This window comes from Lycorma delicatula, chromosome 10 (genome assembly GCF_047948215.1).
Source record: "Lycorma delicatula isolate Av1 chromosome 10, ASM4794821v1, whole genome shotgun sequence".
NCBI classification, from domain to species: domain Eukaryota; kingdom Metazoa; phylum Arthropoda; class Insecta; order Hemiptera; family Fulgoridae; genus Lycorma; species Lycorma delicatula.
The window spans coordinates 3,234,766-3,258,466 of NC_134464.1; the positions used below are offsets into that span (position 1 = coordinate 3,234,766).

The window sequence follows — 23,701 nt, forward strand, 5'->3', positions numbered from 1 at the left end:
AGCCCACGGCTTTCTACGGTGACGTCACTGTTGCTTAGCAACAGGGTAGGTTATTATTTCCCTCCCTTCCTTTCATACTCTGTACTTCGTCTTCACTTTGCCCCTTTTTTTGGTTGTAGTAAATATTACTATTAGTAAACAGTTTTATTTTATTTTCTGTCCTGCCATAACGTAATAGTTTCTTTACTGCTGTCTGATATCGCAGTTTAATTTGTGTTCTTTTCCTGTTTTATTTTATAAACGAGGAAGGATGTAAAAGTTAGCGAGTGCGTTTTAACATCTTCATTTTCCTTTCGATGGTCATGAAAGCTTCCTTAATTATGAATTATGAACGTAGCGTTTAAAACTTTTCGTATATCTTTTGTCGCTTAAATATTTTTTTTTTTCGGAATTCGATCGACTTCCTTATTATTCGTTGTCGCATATTTATACCTGGAGACCTGGTTTCTTTTATCGCAGACCTTATCGATCGAAACGGATCGCATTTATCGGTCAGACCGTGCCGCCTGAATTCGGTTAACCGTTCAGGTGAATCTTGTGAGAACTATGCGGCAGTCCTGCGATGCTTGTTATCGAACCGTTTCCCGATTTCAATCGATTAAGGATACTTCTCGACCGTTTGGGGTGTGAACATCTGTCCGCTGTCGTACGAAATTATATTTACGATTAATCGTTTCAGGATCGAACAGAGTTCTTCGATTTTCTTTGTTTTATACAAGGGTCTTAAATCTGAGTATTTATTCGTCCGTTCTCGAATGTTTGCTTTTATATGGCGTTCATCAAAATCGGTGTCGACCGATCCGAAAAGCTTTGAATGAAAATCTCGTTTATCTTGAGACAGCCACCTTTTTTGTAAATGCACACTGCCGACGTGATTTTATAGTGATTTGACGGTCTCGACAATTTTTCTCGGATCTTTGATCGTACAACATCGATCCGTATCCCGTAAATCAGTTTCAGTTTCAAAGACTTTCGACACTTTCAATTCCGATTCGTCGTATTCATTTCTTGTCCGTTCCTGCACGTTTCTAATGTTTTAAATGGAAGTATCCTCGCGCCCTGAAATAATTTTATCGTATTCTTTTCATTAGTAGGTAAATAACAGATTCTTATAACGAAATGATAATCGCATTACCGACCGATACTGAATAGCAGATCTTTTAATCGACTACCTTAACTGTAGTAACTTATCGATATCAGTTTATTATACAAACATATTTATTTGTTTGTTACGTTACTAATCGTTATTTAACGATTACGTTATTTGTATTTTACGTTACTAATCTATGTATTTGCGTTTTAAAAATGGGGGCTGCAATTTTTATTAGACAAATGCGTCGGTAACGTACGGTGAGGGACGCTTCGATTTTCAAACTGTAAATATAATGTCTGCCGCCGCTCCTGATGCCACCCACCGTTTTCATCTACTTAGCAGCGGCTAAACTTTTTGTGAACTTATATAAACTAACGTTGAGTTTTGATAAAATTATTTTGTATCGCTTTTTTTTTAGACATTTTATTTTTAAATAATGCGATGTAGATAAAGAACGAGGATATATTGAAATCGCCTCCTCGAGGATCGTCGTTTAATGATCATACGTCGATTCTGGAATCTAGTTTACGATATCGCTAACGTTAAGTATATTCTTGATACCCGGTTAAACCTTCGTCGGTCACTTACGATCGACATTGCCGTTAATAATTTACTTTAATTATTACTTTTTTCATTTACAGTACTGCTACGTTCGATTATAATTTAGCACGACATGAGTGAGGATGAAAGAGATGGATGAAGACGAAAGGACTAGAATTATGTTAAACTCGGGTAGTTTTCATGACCGGCAGGCGTCCATTCCCTCCCTTGCGAATATCGGTGAATGGACATGTTATACCGCAGACAGAGTCTGCAAAACATTTAGGAATATGACTTGACCGTAGACGGTCTTTTGCTACGCATGTACGAGAGACGACGGAGAAAGCAGAACGAACGGTCAAAGCAGTAAGCCTGTCGACGGGCAACGTAGTTGGTCCTAGAACATCTAAGTGGAAATTATATACTAGTGTAATAAATTCCGTACTTCTTTATGGTGTTGTTGTCAGGAAAAAAGCGCTAGAAGTCTAGGCTTATAGAAGAACATTAGAAAGTGTACGACGCAGAATTGCACTGCGAACGGTATCAGCCTTTTCTTCGGTATCGACAGAGGCTGTTTTGGTGGTTGCTGAATCTCCACCTATTCGACAATTGGCGAGAACGAAGAGTAGAGTAACAAAGGGAGTCGACAGAGAAGTGTCAGAAAGAATACTTTTCCAAGAACGATAAGAGAGATGGGATCTGGCAGCAGCCGATCGATGGATCGATTAAAAAGATAAAACCGTGGGCGGAGCGTTCTCATGGAGAGCTTTATTTTTGGTTCGTACAATTTTTAATCGGGCATTGCCTTTTAGTGAGTATCTCCACAGTAGGAAGAGGGCAGCAGATCCCGATCGTCTATGTTGCGGTGAGCACGATGAACCGGAACATATTATTTGCTATTGTTCACAATGGGATGTACAAAGACAACATTGTGAGAGAGTTACGGGGCCATTATCTGCGGATACGTTAGTCTCGATTATGAATTGAATGTAGTGAATTGAAATATTTTGTCGTGAAGGACTACATCACAAATACTAAAGAGGAAGGAAAAGAATGACGATGACGCGAGGGGGTAGCACAACCTAGGTAATTGAAGTCAGATAGGGAGGGCAGCTTCGATCCGGAGGGACGGTTCGCCGAGATTAGCTGTTATCGATGACGGATTAGAAACCCCTGGTGGGAAACTTGGAGGAAAAGGATAACACTCCTCCGCTTAGGTGAACTATAAGGGTATAAAAAAAGAAAAAACCAAATACAAGATCCGACCTGCCATGCCGGACGTATAGATGGTAGGTGGAAAGGGCTGTTAGAATAGAAAGGACACTCCTTGTGCTTTCCTATGCTTAATTGCGGGTCCGGCGAAGGGGAGTAAGGGATAAAAAAAGAAATATTATTTATTCATTTGCAATACTACTACTGCGTGGCCAAAATTCTTCCCGTCGATTGTCGGACGGTATTGGTAGTCCAGGACCGATTTGAAAGAAAACCACAACTTGTGTAATAACTCCGCTATTAACTTCAGAAATTCTTTATCCGATGAGTGGCTTATTAAAGTCGATTAACGAAAAAATTGTTAAGTTCAAAAAAAAATAAATCGTCCTGTTAAGATTTGTCAAGAATTTTTTGTAACTATAATGACAATAAAGAGTATTCACCATAAAAATTATAAGGCTAGTTCGATTAGAGGCAGAAATATTGCTGATTTTCCCTACAATTGGCGATTTAAGTAAAAATTTTTTTTATTAACATATATATATAGTTTTTATTTTTCTACGAAGTAATTAAGAACAAGAAAATATTTAAAAAAATTTCATCGGGTATCTTCTCTCTTGACAGCATATCTCATCATACTTTAGTTGGATTTTACTTGTATTTTTTCCTGAAAAATATTTATTGGTTTTTTTAATTTTTATTGTTGATACTCCAAAAAAATACTAACACTTTTAATTGATTTTGTAGTGATATTGAAGTTTAAATTAGCGGTGTCAGATGCAGTCTACGTGATTTTCCTGTGTATACATTGATTGTTGTTATAGGTCAGCCGCAGAAAATTCATTTCATTACCGCCGACTCTGGTAATAGTCGAACGCTTTCCCAGTTTCTATTGAATTTTATTTATTTATTACTATAACTTTTCGCATTTAATAGGAAAGTTTAGAAGTAAAAAAAAATATATATTTTTTTAATAATAAATTTAAAAAAGGTTTTTGATTATAGATTCATTAAAGGAGTGATCCTTGATTTTTTTTAGCGTAGTCAGTTAATGAAGAAAGTTTAGCAAACGTTTGTATTAAAATACAAATAAAAGAAATTATATTCTTACGTACGTAGATGAAAATAAAATATTCCTTGCTGTAGGTTCGGTTTGCTCGTGTTTCCGTATAAAAATTAATAATGAGAAAATATATTGTTAACTAACCTTCTTTGTTTTTGTTTACTTTAAGTTTAACCGGTTTCTAGTGTAGCGTTATCTTTGCTTATTCAAGATTATTCTTTTTTCACAATCGCTTTGTCTACGACGAAAAATACTCGTACTGAAGTCGTATCCTCTAATTTCAGTTATTTTCCTTTCCGCTTAAATACTGGAATACACTAATAAATATCGAGTTAATAAACGATAAGTAAATTATAAACGAACGCAAAGAAACGGGTAAAGTAGTAATAAGAAACGCCTCGTGAATTATTTCACAAAAAATGAAAAACTAATAATCGGTTGCGCCTTTTGTTGAACGATCATAATCGGCAGATGTAATGGAATAAATTAATATTATATAAATAAAATAAAATAATAGAATGTATTCTAATAACATTTACAAAGTATTGGAAAATGGCTGTATTTAAAAATAAAACAAAAATTGAAAGCTTAGCAGTTACACGACGTACATTTTAAAAGCTTATATATGTATTATATATTTTTTTTTAAATAATTTAATTTCTTCATATATTTCCAAACGATTGCTAAAATACGGATCTAAGTATAAATAACAGTTTTGGAATTTCTTTACGAAATAAGTTACGTTTAATAAAAGTTTAGTATTTCTTAATTGCCGAAAGTTCCTTTTACTTACTTCATCGTTAGCGTTCTTATATTTTCTACGTTCATCCATCGGCTGCAATATAACCTCTGATATCCAAGGTTTTCTCTTTGTTCCGCCTATCTTTTTTACTCAGACCTCTTGCGAAGTCCTTCTCAAAAATCTTCTTTACCTCTTCTTTCTCAAGCTTCTCTAAATTCCACCGATTCATCTGATATATTTTCTTCAGGTTTTTAAATCCCAATCTACATTTCATTATCACTGAATTACGGTCGTTATCGATATCTGCTCGAGGGTAAGCTTTGCCGTCGACGAGTTGATTTCTATATCTTTGCCTAACCGTGATATAATCTACCTGATACCTTGCAGTATCACCTGACTTTTTCCATTTGTATATTCTTGTATTATGATTTTTAAACCGGTTGTTGGTAATACTTCTTGCAAAAATCTATAAGTCGGTCCTCTCTTTCGTTCCTTTTGCCCGGCCCGTATTCACCTACAATATTTCCTTCGTTGCTTATTCCGACGCTTGCATTCCGATTTCCAACTATTATTAAATTTTTATCCCCTTTTATGCGTTTAATTGCTTCATCAATCTCTTTGTATACACACTCTACCTCATCGTCATCATGGGCGCTTGTAGGCGTATAGACGTTAACAATCGTTGTCGGCTTAGGTTTTTATTTTATCCTTATTACAATGATTCTGTCGCTGTGTATTTTTAAATACTCTACTCTCTTTCCTACCTTGTTAATTACGATACCTACTCCTGCCTGCCCTTTATTTGAAGCTGTGTTAATTATTCTAAAATCACCTGACCGAAAGTCGTTTTCCTCTACCCATCGAACCTCGCTAATTCGTACTACCGCCACATTTAATCTATACATTTCCCTCTTTAAATTTTGTAACCTACCGACCTTTTACAGACTTGTAACATTCTACGCTCCGACTCGTAGAATGTTATTTTTTAATTTGGTGACCCCTTCCTTAGTATTCCCCACTCGGAGATCAGAACGGGGGACTAGTTTACCTCCGGAATATTTTACCAAGGAAGGCGTCTCCACCTTTGTTACTACAATTACATTTTCTTGGAAAAAAAGCAGCTGTAGTTTTCCATCGCTTTCAGCTTCCTAGTATTCAGAAGATCGAGTGTTGTTGATATGGCCGTTTAAGACCTCCTGACCTACGCCCTGAACGAGCTGCTGCCCTCTTTCAGGAATCATCCTTAGTTTGGCTCTCGACAGATACCTCTCCTATATGGTTCACCTTCGGTCCAGCTACTCTGTTTCACTGACCACTCAAGCCCCTCCCCTTCACCATCGGCAAGGTCTCATTATTCATAGAGAGGGAAAAACATTAACGATAAGTAATAATTCAATAAAAAAAATCATATGTCATTAGTGAAATAAAATTTTATTTACTTTTCAATTTAATTCATACATTTTTACAGAGGTTAATAGTTATTAATAAATAAATATATTTAAATTTAAAAAAAAAGTTTAAAAAAATATATGTAAATGAAGTCGAATTCGAACCGATTTCTCCGTGGTTACGGAACCGACATTTGCTCACGTACACCACATATCTACTTGAGTGACGTGAAAGAAAATTAATATATAAACTAATATAAAATGCTGATACGGACACAACAAAAAATGCGATGTAGCGTGGTATCCACCACATTGCAGTTGTGTAACTGTCGACTTTATTAAAGAATTGGAGGATCGTATCTCACCTTCAAATGAAACAAGTTTAAATGAAGTCCGGCAAAAAATATGTATAAGTAATTTAATAGGCGTAAAGGAAGTCGTGGGGTATCCACATCAGATTTTTAATAATAAAAATCGATTGAACATGTGTTTTGTTACGATGTCCACCCGACAGTTGTTTACATTATATCGGACAATTTTAATTTTTAATTTCATCGATCGGTGTTACATAGTTTTTTACCCGGTTCGATTCGTTATTTATGTAATTTTGTATGAATTTCACCGTAGAAAACTTTTTCTGACCGTAACTGTCTGCGTTGTCGGTGTCTGTTTAGGAAATATATACGAACTATTATCGGTTATTGTAAATCTCTCTCCGTACTCGGATTCGTTCTGCGATTTTGATAAATTTGTGATGCTATCGTTGTCCTCGTTTTACAAATTTATTTTGAAAAATGTTACGAGTGCAATTTTTTGGAGGAAGAAGGTTGGCGGGGGTATGACTATTATGAAAACAAAAATTAGGTTATTGTTCTTGAACAGGAAATACGCTATTATTTCTTTAATGAAAAATAAATCGTAAAAAACTTGATTTAAAAAGAAGTATTAATTATTTGTCTACTAGAGAGAGAGAACCCTTTTTACTTTTAACTGGGAGTTAAGAAACTCCACGTCTGATTTTTATTTTAAGCCCTTTCTTTCTCTCTTTTTCCTTTTCCCTCGCCGATCGCTCTCTGTCTAACACTGTTTCTTTTAGTTCTCTTCCTGGATCTTATCCAGACCCGTTTTAATTAGTGTTTTTTCGTTCCCTCTTATTTTTTTTCTTTTATTTAACTTCGCTTTACTTACGATAGATTTAAAATTTATGAAACGTAAAGAGGTTTTCCGTTTATGTCACTTACACGTTAAACATATAAAACTGTCGCATTTCTTAGAATTATCGATGGGTTTATAGTTTTCTAAATTATTTTTTTGTTTTAAATACTTTTATAGGATCGAAATCTATTCGTAATTTTCATCGTACTGTCGTTAAGATTCTAAACTAGACGATAACTTTTTATCGATGTAACTGTAGGTGATAGATCGAGAGGCGAGCCAGAGAACGCGAGATACGGTTTCGTTGGGACGGCCGGCAACGGTCGACGTGAAACGGGCGGCCGCGCGGGAGTCGCGGCATACTAAGAACGGCTCGTGGCGGTTGGTGACGCAGGTCAACAATAATTGGCGACTAGAGGGCGATGCTGTATGCGTGTTTGATGGGAGCAGGCGAAACAACAGGTGAGAGAGACCGGAGGGCGGCAGGGTGAGGGCCAATGTGTTTACAATTATTCGCTAACGCTGCTGAATTTGCATCTTTTCTTTGAGGCACCGCAGTTCCTTCCCGAGCGGGGCCAGGAGATGTCACCGGTTTTTAGTATTCTATAATGCCTGTATGCGTTCACTAAATATAACAAGGCTTGGCAGTTGCAGTTTTCTCTACTTTTAAGTCGTTTTTACCGGGTATAAAATATTAAATTTTATCAGACTAAAAGTTTAAAATAAATGTGACCGATAGAAGATAGAAAGATAGAATTGAAGTAGGCCTTATGTAGTTCACGAATAAAAATATAAACGAACCGGTTTAACGACTCGGAATAGACCTAATAGAAAGGAATGTTTGTTATCCACTCGATTTATTCATCGCGCGCCAGTTATCAGCAAGACATCCGTTCTGTTATCAGCCGCTCCCATCGGTTCTTATCTCGCCCACAGGTAGCGTCTGCTTGGTCTCGGGGTAACTCTTCGGCGTAATATTAATTTAAGGTGTATTGCGTTGGCGTTCTGAATGCGCAAGAAAGATGCGCAGTGATTATGGAATTTCAATTATACGAAGAAGACCGAAAGTAAAAAGAAAGCGGTCAAATCCTGAGCTTTACGAGCTAAAAGACCAAATAAAACACGCTGAACAGAATTATTTATATTAATTTAAGAGAGTACAAAATTAATGTTGTTATAGAGGCAAATCAGGCTTTTCATTCTATAATTATCTTTCTAGAGAGAATCCTTTCTCAGTGTGCACTTACGCCGTAAAAAGAACGTTTATACCGATTTGTCTTCAGTAGTTTTTGCTGAGTGTTGATTATGAATCGCTTGCGTGTTATTTTAAATATATAGATGATGCAAAGTGTAAACGGTTGTCGGAAACGTATGCTCGTAATTTTATTTATATAATTTGCGAGCGATATTTTATATCTAAATACACCTAAGGCGTGTTTAAATATTACGCGGCGATAAAAACAAATCGGGTCGTTTGATGTATATAGTTTTCTTAAGTTAACACGTAAATACGTACTTAGGTTTAAATGCGACAAACGTAAAACGATTCTCTTGTAGCAGATACGTTTGTTCGAATTTTAGCGGCTGTCTGAATGAACGGTTTACAGTTAGTTTATATTTTAGGATGGGGTAATCGCAGGCCCCGTATCTCAAAATGTTACACTCAGAGTGGAATAATTTCTTTACATAATTCTTACATATACGTAAGTCTTTCTGCGCTTATATAATATTAACGGTAGGCCTAAACTTAATTTTTCTCCTATATATTAGAGAAAGCAATTTTTCTGCCTCGACTAAATTTTTGTAATACAACTCTTTGCATTAGAATATCGGTATTTTTTTTTAATTTATAAACTGTTCGTTATCGTTTTAGTATTGTTCTATGCGGAAAAAATAAAATTTTCTGCATGATTTTTAGCGTACTAGAATTGTTTAGTATTTTAAGACTGTTTTTGCAAATTTTACAATTTTTGTCGAAACGAACTTTACGTTTACAATTCATTTACGTTTTTACGAACGTTTTCCAGTTAGTAAAATACGTAGCCGCTGAAAACTCAATAATCATACTATATTAGTTTATTCCCCTTAAATAGTTAAGCGCGGACATTTATCATTTTTGGTCACGGTTTTCGTATAAACGAAATGCTAAGTGAAATAAAAACAGAACAACCGGAGTCGTGTTGGATAAAATAAACCTTAAAAATAATGGTCGTTTAAGAAATAAAATTATCTAAAGCGATGTACATTTTTATTTGTCGTATGAAATATTAACGTGTAAGATTCCTTAATAATGTCGATTGCGGAAATATAGAACTGTTAATTTAGGAATAATAAATAACAGAAAACTTCTAATTTTAACGTATATAAGACGCTAAAGTATTTTTAATAAAAGAAGTTTGTATTATGCAAAGTCGCGGTGTTGGCGCTGTGCTCTAGCTTCCTAAATGTAACGATTGAGCGTTGCACGTTACGACAGCTACTCAGTCGTTTCTATGGCAGTAAAGCCGCAGTTAAGCATTACTGTACAGAGGATGAGATGAATGATTTGTAGCGTGTGGGAAAAATGCCATGCCTGACCGGGATTCGAACCCGGGACCTCCGGGTGAAAGGCCGAGACGCTACCACTCGCGCCACGGAGGCCGGCTAACCTGCAGCTACACACAGCGACCTAGTTACTACGACAGCTGTTAATACAAATTGTTTTCTAGGTACGCGTTTCTATGACAACTACTCATATCCGTGCTCTTTAGCGTGCATTTCTTATTTAAAAACGTTAAGCGGTATAGATATATTTATATGCAAAACGTAGATATTTTTGTTTAATCGCAACGCTTTGTGATTGTAGTAAATTTCCATTCTATTTTATTTTTGATCTGAGAGCATAAGGAAAAGGATGGGGGATGCTCATTTATAAATAAAATTCGTTTTTGTCATTAGTGTTACATGATTTTAGCTTTTACCCGCTCAATACTTCGATATAATTTACGTTAATTTTATAAATAAAAACATTAACCGCACTGAATATTTTTTATAATTAATATAATCGACGAATATATTTATTGATTTTAATTCGGTTTCTTTTTTTGTTTTATAGAATCGATTAAATTTTACTTTTTATTAATACATTTAATCGGCATTATATACATTTAAATTAATTTAAGTTTTGCAAACGTTTTTACGTCATTGAAAATCTGATAAACCCGTTTATGTGTTCTTTTAATGTTTTTATATTGTATTTTAATAAAAATTTTGCATCAGGGGTCGATTGGGTATATTTACTTTTAATATGCGGCATTAATACCATATATTACTATAGTAATCGGAACACGTCGGTTGTGAAACTTACTTAAAGGAAAACTGTGCTTATTAATTATTGTTTCTATTACTGATATGCATGTGTTAATAAATAATTGCAAAATTTAACGCAGCAGATAATGGAGATTGTTATTCGTGTATGCAGTGTTAAAAATACGAAGCAGGATAGGCAAATTTGTAAGAAATATCTAAAAAAACAGAAATGTTATTATTTTACACGTATGATTTCGTTCATCGATTTAGTAGTTTTTTTTTTTTTTTTTTTTTTTTTTTTTTTTTTTTATGGAGAAAATAGTAATTGTTTCATTTATTGAGAGCTTACTTGCTGTTGATTTTTTCTAATTTTCTTTTACAACAATCACTTTACAAATTTTAGTTCGTTTTACTCAAATATTTCCATGCCGGCATCTTTTTGTTATTGGTAATTTAACTAAAAGGATTAAAGAATGAATTTTAAAATCTCTTGTAATAAAAATTTATTTTTATTCTTAATTTCGTATCCTAGTGTTCGACTTCCCGAACATTTTTCTCTAAAACAAAAGCTGATGTTTCTTTATTATTGCAATATTTTATAAGTGTAATATATTTTATAATGTTTTGTAAGAGTATAAGTGTATATCGACCCCCTAGGGAAAAGACACTCGCCTATGGCGATTACAGCGCCACATTACGCCCTTCGTTCTTAGACCTGACGGACGTAACCGGAGGTCGTCTAATCGACCCTCAGACACTAACCTTATTGAGCCTCGGCTAGGCGTCTTGTCAGAATATCACAGATGCAAATGCCCCGTTAGAGATTTCAACCTATAATTTTACTCGGCTTTCGCCTTCGTTTTACGCTTCTTTGGACCTGCTTCGTAGCCCTCAACCGATAGTATTTTTGCGGAATCGCGAATTATGTTATCGGGTAATGTTAAAAATTAACATTTAAAAAATTCTGGATGACAATGTCGGCACGCACGCGTGCGTGCACAAGATGTTTACCGGCCTCTCTTATTGCTCGAATAATTAATTCAAAAGCGTTACAAGATTTTCGATATAAAATAGTAAATCCCAAATCGTTTTGGTTAAACTAATTTGAAATCGATCGTTCGTTAAAATAATTACGGGTGAACAACGCGAAAAATTTATTCGGACGAAAATCATTTACCCGGCTGCGGTGGTCAAAATATGCTGCGTGTCAAAATATGCTGCGTTACACGAAATTACTTGTGTCGTCGTTTGGTTTGAAAGTAATGATTTCTTTTCTGTCGTTTACTCGATTTGCGAGAATTTCTACCTACCTGCCTATACTGTAAAGAATTTTTTTATATCGTACATATTTTTTTTACGCCGCATCATCTGCGTAAGTTTTAAGTTTAGATTTAGAAAAGAAGCTTTTTCGCAAGGAAATATTTATCGCAACGTCTTTTTTTTTTCACCGATTAGATTCGATTTTCTGAAGTCGGGCTTCACGATGTGCAATATGCTGTACGATTAGCCGGTTATAAAGAATAAATGCAAAATCGGAAGGCGAAGTATTGAAATTCGTATTTATATTTACGATTCAAAAAGGAAAGAAAATAACGAACAGCGATATCCTTGTTCGGATACGTTCAGATAAAAAGTAACTAAAATGCCTGCCTCTCTATTATGAATTATTCACTATGAATCTTATAAAGGAGGCGGTGGGTTCTTGTATATATTTTTACATGTATATTATGTACGTATTACTTTGAGAAAAGATAGGGGAACATGTGTTGCGATTCGGTTAAACATGCAGACGGGAACAACATTATCATCTATCCTAACCTTTTTTTTTTACGGTTTTTACTTGTCATTTTTAGCTTCTGGCTAACAGATTTTTTTTCTAGTTATTGTAATAATACATTTCAAAATGTACGTTTACATTTATCATGAATCAACGTTGTATATTATAAATTTATTCTATGTAGTCTGTATTTAAAATTTAAATATTTAAAAAAAGTTATATGAATTATGTAAAAATTCTTGTTGCTTTTAGGATCTCCGTCGTTCGATGTAATATATCATATTTACTTTTTAAAAAAAGTTTTTACCGGCTTTATAAAAATTATTTTTTATTAGAAAATTATAAACTTTTCATTAGTATGTGAATTTATTATTAAATAGTAAATTTTTAACTAGTTAATATAATTAAACGGTTAATTTTTTTAGAATAGGTTTTATTGCAAGTGATTTTTTGAAGTAGTTATTTATTACATTGTTTTTGGATAGTTTACGCTGTTGTGCTTGTTTTTTTTTTTAATGTTTTTGACATTAGTTAAGCATCTGAGATACATAAAAGGTACAGGTCAGAATTACTTTGTCGTAAAGAACTGTTGTTCAGTAAAAAGCCGTATTACTTTTAGGGCTAAATATTACCCGCACTTCGGCGGGCTTGGTTTGTTGTGCGGCTGTATATTTTCCCCTCGGTGATGAAGGCAAAATCAACGAATGAAGAATCGTTCGTTGATTTTTACTAATAACAGGGATAAGAATAAACAAAAAGCGATTAAAAATTCAATTCTCTACCGCGTTCATAGGAGTAAATTTAACCTTTTTTCGACAACACGTCTTAGGTCTAGCGGGTATACCACGACAATATTCTGACTACCCAGACAACCACGTAGATTTATTTATTTTGCATTTTGCCGAGTAAGCCTCGAATATATCGTAACGAAGATTATCCCAGATTTTTCTGCCTTTTTGCTCTAAAAAGAAAAAAAACGCGTTGAATATTTGTTATTTTATTTTTAGAATGATGTTGTTTTACGTTCCGATTTGTATCACGATTGGTTTCTTAAAATCTTAATTTACGATTTATTTCGTAAAAATATCGTTGTGAATTATAAAAAAAGTAACTAAAATAGAAATTTTTAAATCAAAAAATAAAGTTCTGTTAATTTCAGTTAATTTGAACTGAATGCGCTGCAGGTAATTGGAAACTAGGTTAATCAAATCCGGCATTCATTTTTAAGATTCTAATTCTGAATTTTATCGTTTCAATTTTCATTTATTAGGTTTTTTATTTCTGCGGGATCATATTTATTTATTCGATTCAGGGTCTAGAATTTAAAAATTACCCTTCGGTTACTTTTTATTTATCGAGTGTACGCTACCGCTTCGCCATGTATGTCGACATTTATAACCCCTTTGGAATTAAATATATTTGCTTATGTACGATGTTACCTGCAAACATTTTGGGGGGGGGGGTTTCTGGGTTTCTTAGTTTTTAAAGTTAAACTCTGTTTAATTCTCATCGTGTTGTTCAAGCAATGACAACATTTCTTGGTTGTTTGCTCATTAACGTAAAATAATAATTGTTTTAATTCATATGAAGTACTGATACCGATGTTTGTGTTCTTAATGCTCCCTGTTCAAAAAAAAAAATAAATGAATAATAAAATCATACAGATCGTACTAATCCGAGTACAGAAAACATTTATTCCATCGAGTACGTATATAAACGAATAATATCTTTTTGCGTTATAAATTTCTGTTATGTCTAATTAAATAAACACAGGCGTTTTCAAATTATAGAACAATATTTTATGAACGATTACAAAAAATGAACGTTGAAAGGTATATCGTTAAAACTGTCCGCATCATCGCTCCAATCCTCGATTCGATAGTCGGCTTACATCGATATCTCGTACGTTGAGATACAACAGGTTCTTTCTTTTCTTTTTGAACTTTAATACATTTATTCGTAATTTATGTTTTGTCGTATCGTTGTCGTAAACAAAACCGCTAAACCGAGTTCATCATCCCGCTAACACAGAGATATCGCAAAAGTCTTTTGATATATTTCTTCCGGTCGAACAAAACCTTCGCATCTTAACCCGGGTTTAATCGAGACGATCGGTCCCGAACGTCGGGCGATCTGCCGAGTAAGCGGTTTACGGACCGTTTTACATCGAGAACCAAGCAAGGGGGCGTGAGTTAGCTTTGTGTGCCCGATCTTCAGTCCCATTTGTTCTCTTCTGTTGTTTAGGATAAAAGATTTCTCGAAGAGAAACATTGGAAACCGTGGAATCCCTTCTCCCGGATTCCACGTAACGCCTGGGAGGACCGCGGCCAGAACTTTTTCAATCGAGTACGTAGTTTGACAGGGACTGCCTTTGTGAAGTCGTTCTCACACTTTAATTCCAATCGGAGGGCGTTTGTTCCCGCTCTGTTGGCAGCCTCCGGCTCGATCGTTCTCTAGGATGCCGCAATGGCTCGGGACCTATTACTTTAGAGAGGCTAAAATCGTCTACAGTTAAAGCTCTCAATCTATCTTTTATATCGTATGTGGTTTTCAGAAAATAAACTTATTTATTTTACCGTGTAGTTTTTTGATCGAATCGTTTTACTCGTTTATTGTAATATTCTGCAACCGTTTTTCAAAAAGAAAAGATAAAAATAAAAAAAATGATCTTTTAGAATCGTATACTCCAGCTGTTAAAATACCGGAAAGCTGCTTTGAAACCGTTTATTATTTTTTCAAAGTAAAATAAAGAGAAAACCCGCGCTTAATTGTGATAAGTACTTGAAATTGTTTAAAAGATCAGATCGTTGTACGTAATTTGTACCGAGTAGTCTTATTTTTAAATCTAAATTAACTAATTAATTCTGAAGTTATTAATTGAAATGTTTTATGGAAATGTTCGCTTATTTTTTATAAGTATACTAGCCGGTCAGGGGCTTCGCCTCCTAGGCCCTCAACGCGTTCGTATCCTCGTGTTTGTGAGAATATTAATTATTTTACTGATATTCATTAAAGAAAAAAAAGATTAGTATAATTTTACTTAATTGTATTTCTGTTGCTTCGGTGACGAAATAAAAACGCGAACACATACTGCAAACAAACCGACGCATCGTGCTTATTTATCGGAAAGATTTTATTTGTTAAACGTAATTTCGGTGGTGACTTTTCAAAAAAATAAACAAGGGTACATCTTAATCGCCGTCCCGATACGATTTGATGTAAAATTTTGTTTTATCTTCGTAAAGGCCAACAAAAATCATTTGAAGAAATTTTTTATGGAAACTGCTGAAAGCAGATCCATAAAGCGTTCTTGGAAAGACTAACCGAATGAAGAAAAACGTTTTTAATTTTTCTCTATCGATTTGAACTCCCAATCTCTGACGTGTACCTGAAGTCGTTGCCTTATCGCAACCCGTGAATTAATTTGGCGAACCTCTTGTATTTATTTCACTACGAGAATCTTCTTAATTTAGATAATAAAGAATACGAGAAAAAGGGAAGCGCAATTAGTACCGAAGAGAAATTCAAAGGAACGGGGATAGCAACTAGGAGTTTAACTAGAGGGGTGAGAGTAGTGTAGTTGTTAACGGGGTTAGTCGTGCAAAAAGAGCAGACCGAGGGACTAATGACAGGTCTTTGGCCTATTTAACAGTCTTACACGCTTTCAAGTTTCGGTCTTAACAAATGTTTAATCGCGTCACTTGTGATATAGGCCTTTATGCTTATCGAATCGCAATTAAATCTTATACGGTAGAATAGTTCTTACGGGTGATGTATGTTATCGTTTGATTTTTGTCTTCAGCCATATATTAAATATTCTACACTGCACGTTTTATTATCTTATATATATATATTTTTTTTCTTTTTTTTTAGAACTATCTTGAAGTTGTGTTTGGTTCTCGTTTGCCATTTTTAAATGGCAAATTTAAATCAAATTGATTTATTTTCCCTCATTTCGACGTCTTTACACTCCGCTAATCTTCGTTTAGTTTTAACCGTAATCTCTTTTATTTATCGTTTACGAAATATGCGATAAAAAAGTCGTGAAAAAATTATTGCGTTATTAGATATTCTGTTTGATATTGTCATAGAAGCCGATTCACGTGTGGCTGACCAGGAAATGTCTAGCAAGTCTGTGATGGAATGGATGATGTTACGATCGAAAATTTTAAACGCTGTAACAATTCTCAACTCTACAATGCATATTAATACCAACTATAAGATAATTGACGCGTTGTTTTTTGCAAAGGAGAAACTTATGAACACCAAGTAATCGCATCCAGTGACCGACAGCACGGTAATATTCTATTCCTCCATTCAGAAGGAACCGTAGTTATATATATATATATATATATATATATATATATATATATATATATATATATATATATATATATTATATATATATATATATTATTGCGTGGTTCCGCGGCTCGATCAGAATATTGACAGTTTAGAATGTTTATTTAATTACAGTTTATTGGCTTAAAATCTTCAAAATTACATACAGATCAATATTAATAATAACGATGATAAATACAATAATAATTAGGATAATAGTAGTAAACGATATTAATATTAAATGTCAATAACAAATCACATCAAACATAAAAATACATAACAAAGTACATGACATGATACATAATCAAAACAGTAACTGTGACGTAAAAACAGGGCGTAATCAACAAAGAATAACAATCAAAATATTACACGTCAAATACCAAGTGTTATTAGTTAATAATAAATAAAGATTACACACAAGATAGAGAGTTAAAAATAAATAATCGTTCGGCATTTATTCCAGGTAGATAAATACAAAACTAGAATTCAAACCGCTAGTCGTATTAACAAACAATCGTATAGTGTTCACTTGCAAATGCCTTTGCTATGTACCGTCGGTTTACGAATGAATCTATCGCATTATTTCTTTCGCTCATACGTTTATATTTCTTGTATATTTGGATTTACTCGTGGCGTCACGTTATCGTATCGAACCGGATTCAGGACTCACACCTGTGACTCTTCTCGCCGGACCGACGTCGTAACGTGTCGCTGTACCGGTTCGCAGAATTCCGCCGAATACACACAACTCGCAGCCTCTCCTCGCTGAGCTCCTCTTAGAACCGCCCTTGCGAGACTGACGCCGTAACGCCTCCCGGACTTGTTCTAATAGAACTCTTTTTTTTAGGCGGTCTTACTCGGCTATTTATACCGTCAGCCTCTTTACCTGTCGGACCGGATCCAAGTCGAAGTATGAGAACAGTCGACCGAGGTTTTTGTTCCCGTGAATTCCAAACCCGGTCTGTTCTCAGGGTTTATTGTTTGTCAGCGGGCAGTATAACACAAGATATTGTAAAACGGTCCTGTTCTTTACAAAAAGGGTTCTCCTTGTTGTCCCTTTCTTGATTCCTGCAACTATTATACTTCATATTACTTTCACAATAATCGGTTGGAATCCGTTACTCAGTCCCGCTCTACCGGACTTGTTCCAATATATATGTCACAGGAAGGAAGAAGTGTTTCCCGTGGAGTAAACATGTGTAAGACTCATTTCGTACCTGTACGTATGATTAATCTGTTGTCCGCATGGAAATAACGGTGCGGTATTAAGACGATAAGAATATGATTGTCCGTGAATTCGAAATCTTATAATATTTTCGATCGATCTGGACACCTTCCTTAGTTTTGTACAAAGTCAATATATATATATATATATATATATATATACGTATTAGGTTATCTAAAACGTATTGAGCCTTTGGAAGGCAAAATTAAGAATACGATTATTGTTATTGGAAAATAACATTAGAAACCGCATACGCATCATTTTTATCGATGGCTTCTGCCATTTTTCCGCCAACACCGTAATTCTGTCGCCGTAGAATTTATGTGGTTTCCGTTCAAAAAATTTCGTAGAACTCTTTTGAAAATAATTCACGTTCTTATAGCCCGGACCCGACGGTGCCATGTTCGGGCTCTACGGACCCTAGTTTATTTCTTTTGTGGATGCATTAAAACCTCCCGGTCGAGTCGTCTTTATTTCTGATTGGTCTTTAAAGATGAATGCGGTCTGGCGTTGTCCGCGTGGTATACTACACCCTTTCTGTTGATCGGTTCAGGCCGTTACTTTTGAATCGCTAGGTGCAATAGCGCTAATGGTCGTTAGCACTATCGTCACACGCTATCAACCGCTTCACAAACGGTTCGCTTTCGTTACGGTTTAGTAGAGATTCGAAGAAAGAAATTCGATCGAGTAATTTTTTCCGAGCGAGATCATGCGGCATCCAGACGACGAGCTTTTTTTTATTCAGCTTTTCCAAAACTGTTTAACGCTGTTTGGTGACGGATGTTTAGGTCGTCGTCGATGTCATAACTGCTTACATGCCAGACTTCCTCGATTTCTGCCAGAATACGCTAACGCTATCGTGTGCGCAGAAGGCTCAATACGTTTTAGAGTATATGGACTTTCTGCATATATACTTATATGTTTTATTATACGTATCCGTTTGTATTGCGATTCTTTTATACCGATTTTAATGTGGAGCGCTTTGAAGCGAGTAAAGTTTTTTCCATTAGTTATTATGGAAGTCGCCTAGATTTATTAAACGTACGCGCCAAGCTTTTCTTCGTATACGAATTTTTTATTTGTTATATTTTTTATGAATTTTATTAATTTTACTGTTTAAGAATTTTATTGTTTCACATTATCGTTAAATAATAAAGCCGCAGTCTTTATTATAGATCGGATGATTTAAAACGTATCAGAAACGGAAAAGCGTGTTTCGGAGGAAGTCGCTTTGTCTGATTGCAATGATGCGCATTATAGTCGGTCGTTTCGCTGAATGGAGTTTTCAATGCTGAATCGACATTATTTCGAGCTTGACATGCTAATACGCAGAAGTACATTCGGCTTAGCGAAGAAGGCCATGAGAAAGTACCTAATGAAAGTTTTTGTAGTCTTTTATTTTAATAGCCGAGCGCAGGATTCTTGTTGTTCATACTTTAAAGAATATCTTCTTTTTAGAGTCAGGTTAACGTGAAACGGCCACGTCGCCTACAACCGTTACGGTTACGTTACTTAAAGCGAGCCGCAAAGGAATTATTTAATAATTTTTGTCGTAACTATTATACGTAAGCGATAAAAATTTTCTAAAAAATAAAATTCTCTATCGGATTATTACTAAATTAAAATTTAAGAAAGGCGTACGAACAGATTCTTAGAAATTGAGGTTTAAACGTTTTAAATTTTGAGTATAATAAAGCGGCACTTAAAATTTCCTGAACCTTTTTTCCGAATCTTTGGCGCCGGTATAAGAAGAATTGACAATTGACATCGCCCGTAATTTAGGGGTAATCAAAATTAAATCTTTGTTTAAAAGCGAAGGTAGTTTTGGTTGATCCGCTACAGAATTTCTCCTTCGGTTCTCTTAACGGGTTGACAGTCGGTTTATGTAAACCGACTGGTAACCACGTGTTCATTTACACTTAAATTGTTTTTTACGCAGTTATTATGGTATTCCATTAATATTTAAAAAAAACAGGTAATTACGGTACACGTACGGTACCGTAATTACGCTATTACGTACAGGTATTTTACGGTAAAACAGGCCGTTTAAAAATTTATTCGTTTTGTTTTTTACATATCATCTTTTACTTTTCCGTAAACTTACCTATAAATTACCTCGACCAAATATATTAACGATTATTATTAATATGTGCGGATAAAAATAATCTTCTTTCTTTGTTTCATAAGCTATATTTAAATATTTAAATTTACGGTTTTAAATAAAAATAAATTGAAAGGATGAAAATTTCACTTTTATATTCGTTAACTTTATCGCTCGAGTATGCTAGCGCACGATAAAAAAAAAAGATTTTCGATCCGCTGTCGTTTGTTCGATAAACACTTGTATGTCTTTTTATAATACAAAATTTATGTAATTCCGAGCCTTACCGTGTGCATTTAAATTTTTCTCGCCGTCGAAAATCCTACTTAGAATATGAAAAGTAAAATAAATAAAAAAAGCTACGGTTATAAATAATTTAAAATTCTGATGTTGAAAACGTTTAACTTTACCGTTTTAATATCGTCATTTATTTGAATATTAATTTCTTTTAAATGAAAATTTCAATCGTTCTACGCGTATATCTTTTTTACATAAACGCGCAAGAATATGTCCGGAGTGATTTTACCGTAAATCGAAACCTCCGATTGAAATCTACGCTGTGGGTTTACTTAAAGTAATTCCAGAATGTTCGCCTGTCGAGGTAAATTTAAAGAGAAAATTTGTTCCTTTCCTGATAAAAGTTCTGTTTTTATAATTTACTTGTCCGGGATACAGTCGCGTAAAAACCGTAATAAACGTCGATATTAAGAAAAATAACGTTCGAATAACTCGATTGCGAGTTTCTTTCCGGTATTATTTGTACGAAGCTCGACCGCAGGAACGCCTGGTTATTTCGCCTGATTAATCTAAAATGAAAAATTATTTTACTAGATTTACTCCGGAATTTTGTATATAAAAATATTATATACGGTCTTTTTACCGGTGAAAAATGTTTTCTAGTTTTTTCCTTTAAGGAATAAACAATCTATTACATCCGTCAAGATCTCTCTCGTTCCGCATACTCAAAATTCCCTCCGGTTGTAGATGAACACCTTGATATAAATACGCTTCTTCTTTCTAACCGAGCGAAATAAATAATATGTATAAAGCGAGATAATCTACGGAACCCTACAGTCTATCTTAAACGTTTTATTTTTGACTCCTGATGCCGTTGAATTTATTATATATATAAATATTTATGAAGTATATTTACAAAAATGTATATACAAAAATTGATAAATATTTATACGGCCGACGACAACCTGTTATGCCGCAGAATAATTTATTTTAAATAACTCGTTTATGTTGTTTATTTTCAGTTCGATTTTTAACACGAATCCGAGCTAAGATACGAAGCAAAAAGCTCTCTATTCCTGATGAACGGGATTTCGTTGTTTCGTATTTCGGTAAATATCTGCAACATTTAGTGAGTTTTTGTCGGTTGACTTCATTTAATCGCTCGCGTATTTTTTCATTGTTTTTTGGATGTATTGATAATTTTTTTTTTAGATCGATATCTCGATCACCATTCGGTTATCGATTGACTGCGACTAACTCTTGCGTATGTCTTATTAATCCGTTTTTTAAAATAAAGAACCGATTTACGACCGTCGACTTAAATACAAGTACGTATGTTTATATACGTTACGATTTATTTATATTAATTACACCGCGCTAGAATTTGTTATAATTAAAAACAAACAATATCGGCGCTGTCGAGGAGCCGAAAGAGTTGATCTGGCCTCGATTACCTACCTCCCGCACGAGAAAGTTAGATCTAATTAAAAATTCATTAAAACTTAACGTTTTTATTTTTATCGTTTTTGTTCTTTAGATCGTTCGGAAAAGGTTATAGTTAAGTCGAGAAAACGATGGATATAGGAGCAGGTCGATGCAACTTATCCGTAACGATAGAAATAACGGTATCTTAAAAGATTCTGAAGATCTTCTTTGTTAACGTTTTCTCTTGGCGCTGTATTATTTTTACGTAATTGTTTTCGGTTCTTAACCAAACTTAATCTCATCGGATTATTTTTTGTTATTCGGGAAATCAGTTAAACTCGAAAAATAAAATGTTATTTTTGTAATTAGCTATATTATTATGTTATAATACAGATATAGCACTCTTCAATTTGAGAACATTATGCGTAAATGCAATATGCATTAAAACTTAATTTCTGTTATTTTTTTTTACATTTTTTTTACGTCGTGAACGAAATGTCTAGTCGGATTGCGGTTTTTATTATTAAATTAGTTTTGTTTTACTTTGTAATCTTTTTTTGATCTTAAAAAAACATATATTAAAGCTTGTACAGCCGATACGAATTTCATGTCTTTACTCGTCTTATTTATTCCAATTTAATTACGAACGCTTTTAAATAGCATTCCTAAAAGGATAGTTTAATGGAATGAGAAACAGAGATTGTAGTACTGTATTTCTTATTCATTCGGTCCATTTGGAGCAGAAAGGTGGAGTGAAGTATACGCGCTCGTGTTTGTGTTTGTAGTGTATGCGCGCGCGCTCGTTTGAGTATTCACGTTCATGTGATTTGTTTAAAATGGAAAGCTTGTTTATTACTGTGCCGTTTCGCTTACTACACTCGCAGGATCGAGTCTGATTAATTTTATAATTTACTTTTCGTTACGTAAGTAAGTAATGCGGTAACGGTAAACGCGATTATAATTTTACCGACCTCCGTGGCGAAGCGATAGCCTAATTTCCTTTCGTCCGGAAGGTTCTGGGTACGAATCCCGGTCATTTATCTTTCACAAAGTAACTGTATCGCAAAGTAACAGGTACTTTGTAATCGGTACAAATTACAGTTACTTTAAAAATAAATTATCGTAATTTTCTTTACGGGAGGAAAGGGTTCAATTTTTAAGCTTTATGAAAAATTTAGAAAAGTTAAGGGGCATCGTTGCCGGTTTCTTTTACCGACATACGGGCGGAATAATATTATTTTACTATTGCAATTACGTTTATCGGTCGATTGATTCGAACGACGTTCTCAAAATACATCTCTACTGCGGGTTTTTAAATCGGGAGCCCAAGGGCAGCTGCCCGTTGCGAGCGTACCTGTAGTTCGCCAGTTATATATGTGGGTCGCCAGGGTAGGATATTTAAGTTACTGGTAATTAGATTTGAACGAGAAAATAAAGGCCGAAAATTGTAACAAACAGCTATTAGCGTTAAATTATAATTCAGCCGGATGTTGAATTATCGCCCTTCGATATGGGAACGCTACGCACGCATTAATACTACGTATATTATTCATAACCAGCTATATATACAGTATAGAACGAACATTAATCCGAACTCGAATGTTATTTAATGTAAAAAAGGTCATACCTGTATAATTTGCGAATATTTAGCCGTTAATATGTTTTCCTTTATTGTTAATTATTTCACGTACACGATTTGGTATCGATTCAACAAGAATACTACAAATTTTTTTTATTTCTTCATCGTGAAATCATACCGATATTATTGCTTTAATGAGGTCAATTTTGCGGTACAATTCATTTTTGAGAGTCTGTTTTTATTATCGCTCAAAGATTTTCTTTCGGGTTTAAGTCTGGGGAGTCGTCTGACCGCGGGAGCAGTTTAATGTTTCGTTCTTCGAAAATTTTTTTCACTTTTTTGGGAGTACGGCACGGCCCCAAATCTTGTTGGAACACTCCGATGCCTTGTGGGAATTTGTTTTGAAGTTGTGTCATTCAGAATGTCGGTGTATTATTCATCGCTTTCCTACATATCATCTACCGGAAGTAACGAACAATCCTCTAATGTTTAATGCTAATTCCCGATTTAAGTTCGGAGAAGATAATTTTGGATT

At 34.5% G+C, this 23,701-nt stretch overlaps 1 protein-coding gene across 1 annotated transcript in view; it reads left to right on the forward strand.

Annotated features, from left to right (window-relative positions):
• The window catches only part of LOC142331549 (midasin), a 640,891-nt gene that overhangs the window by 476,202 nt on the left and 140,988 nt on the right, over positions 1 to 23,701 (forward strand). The window lies entirely within an intron of this gene.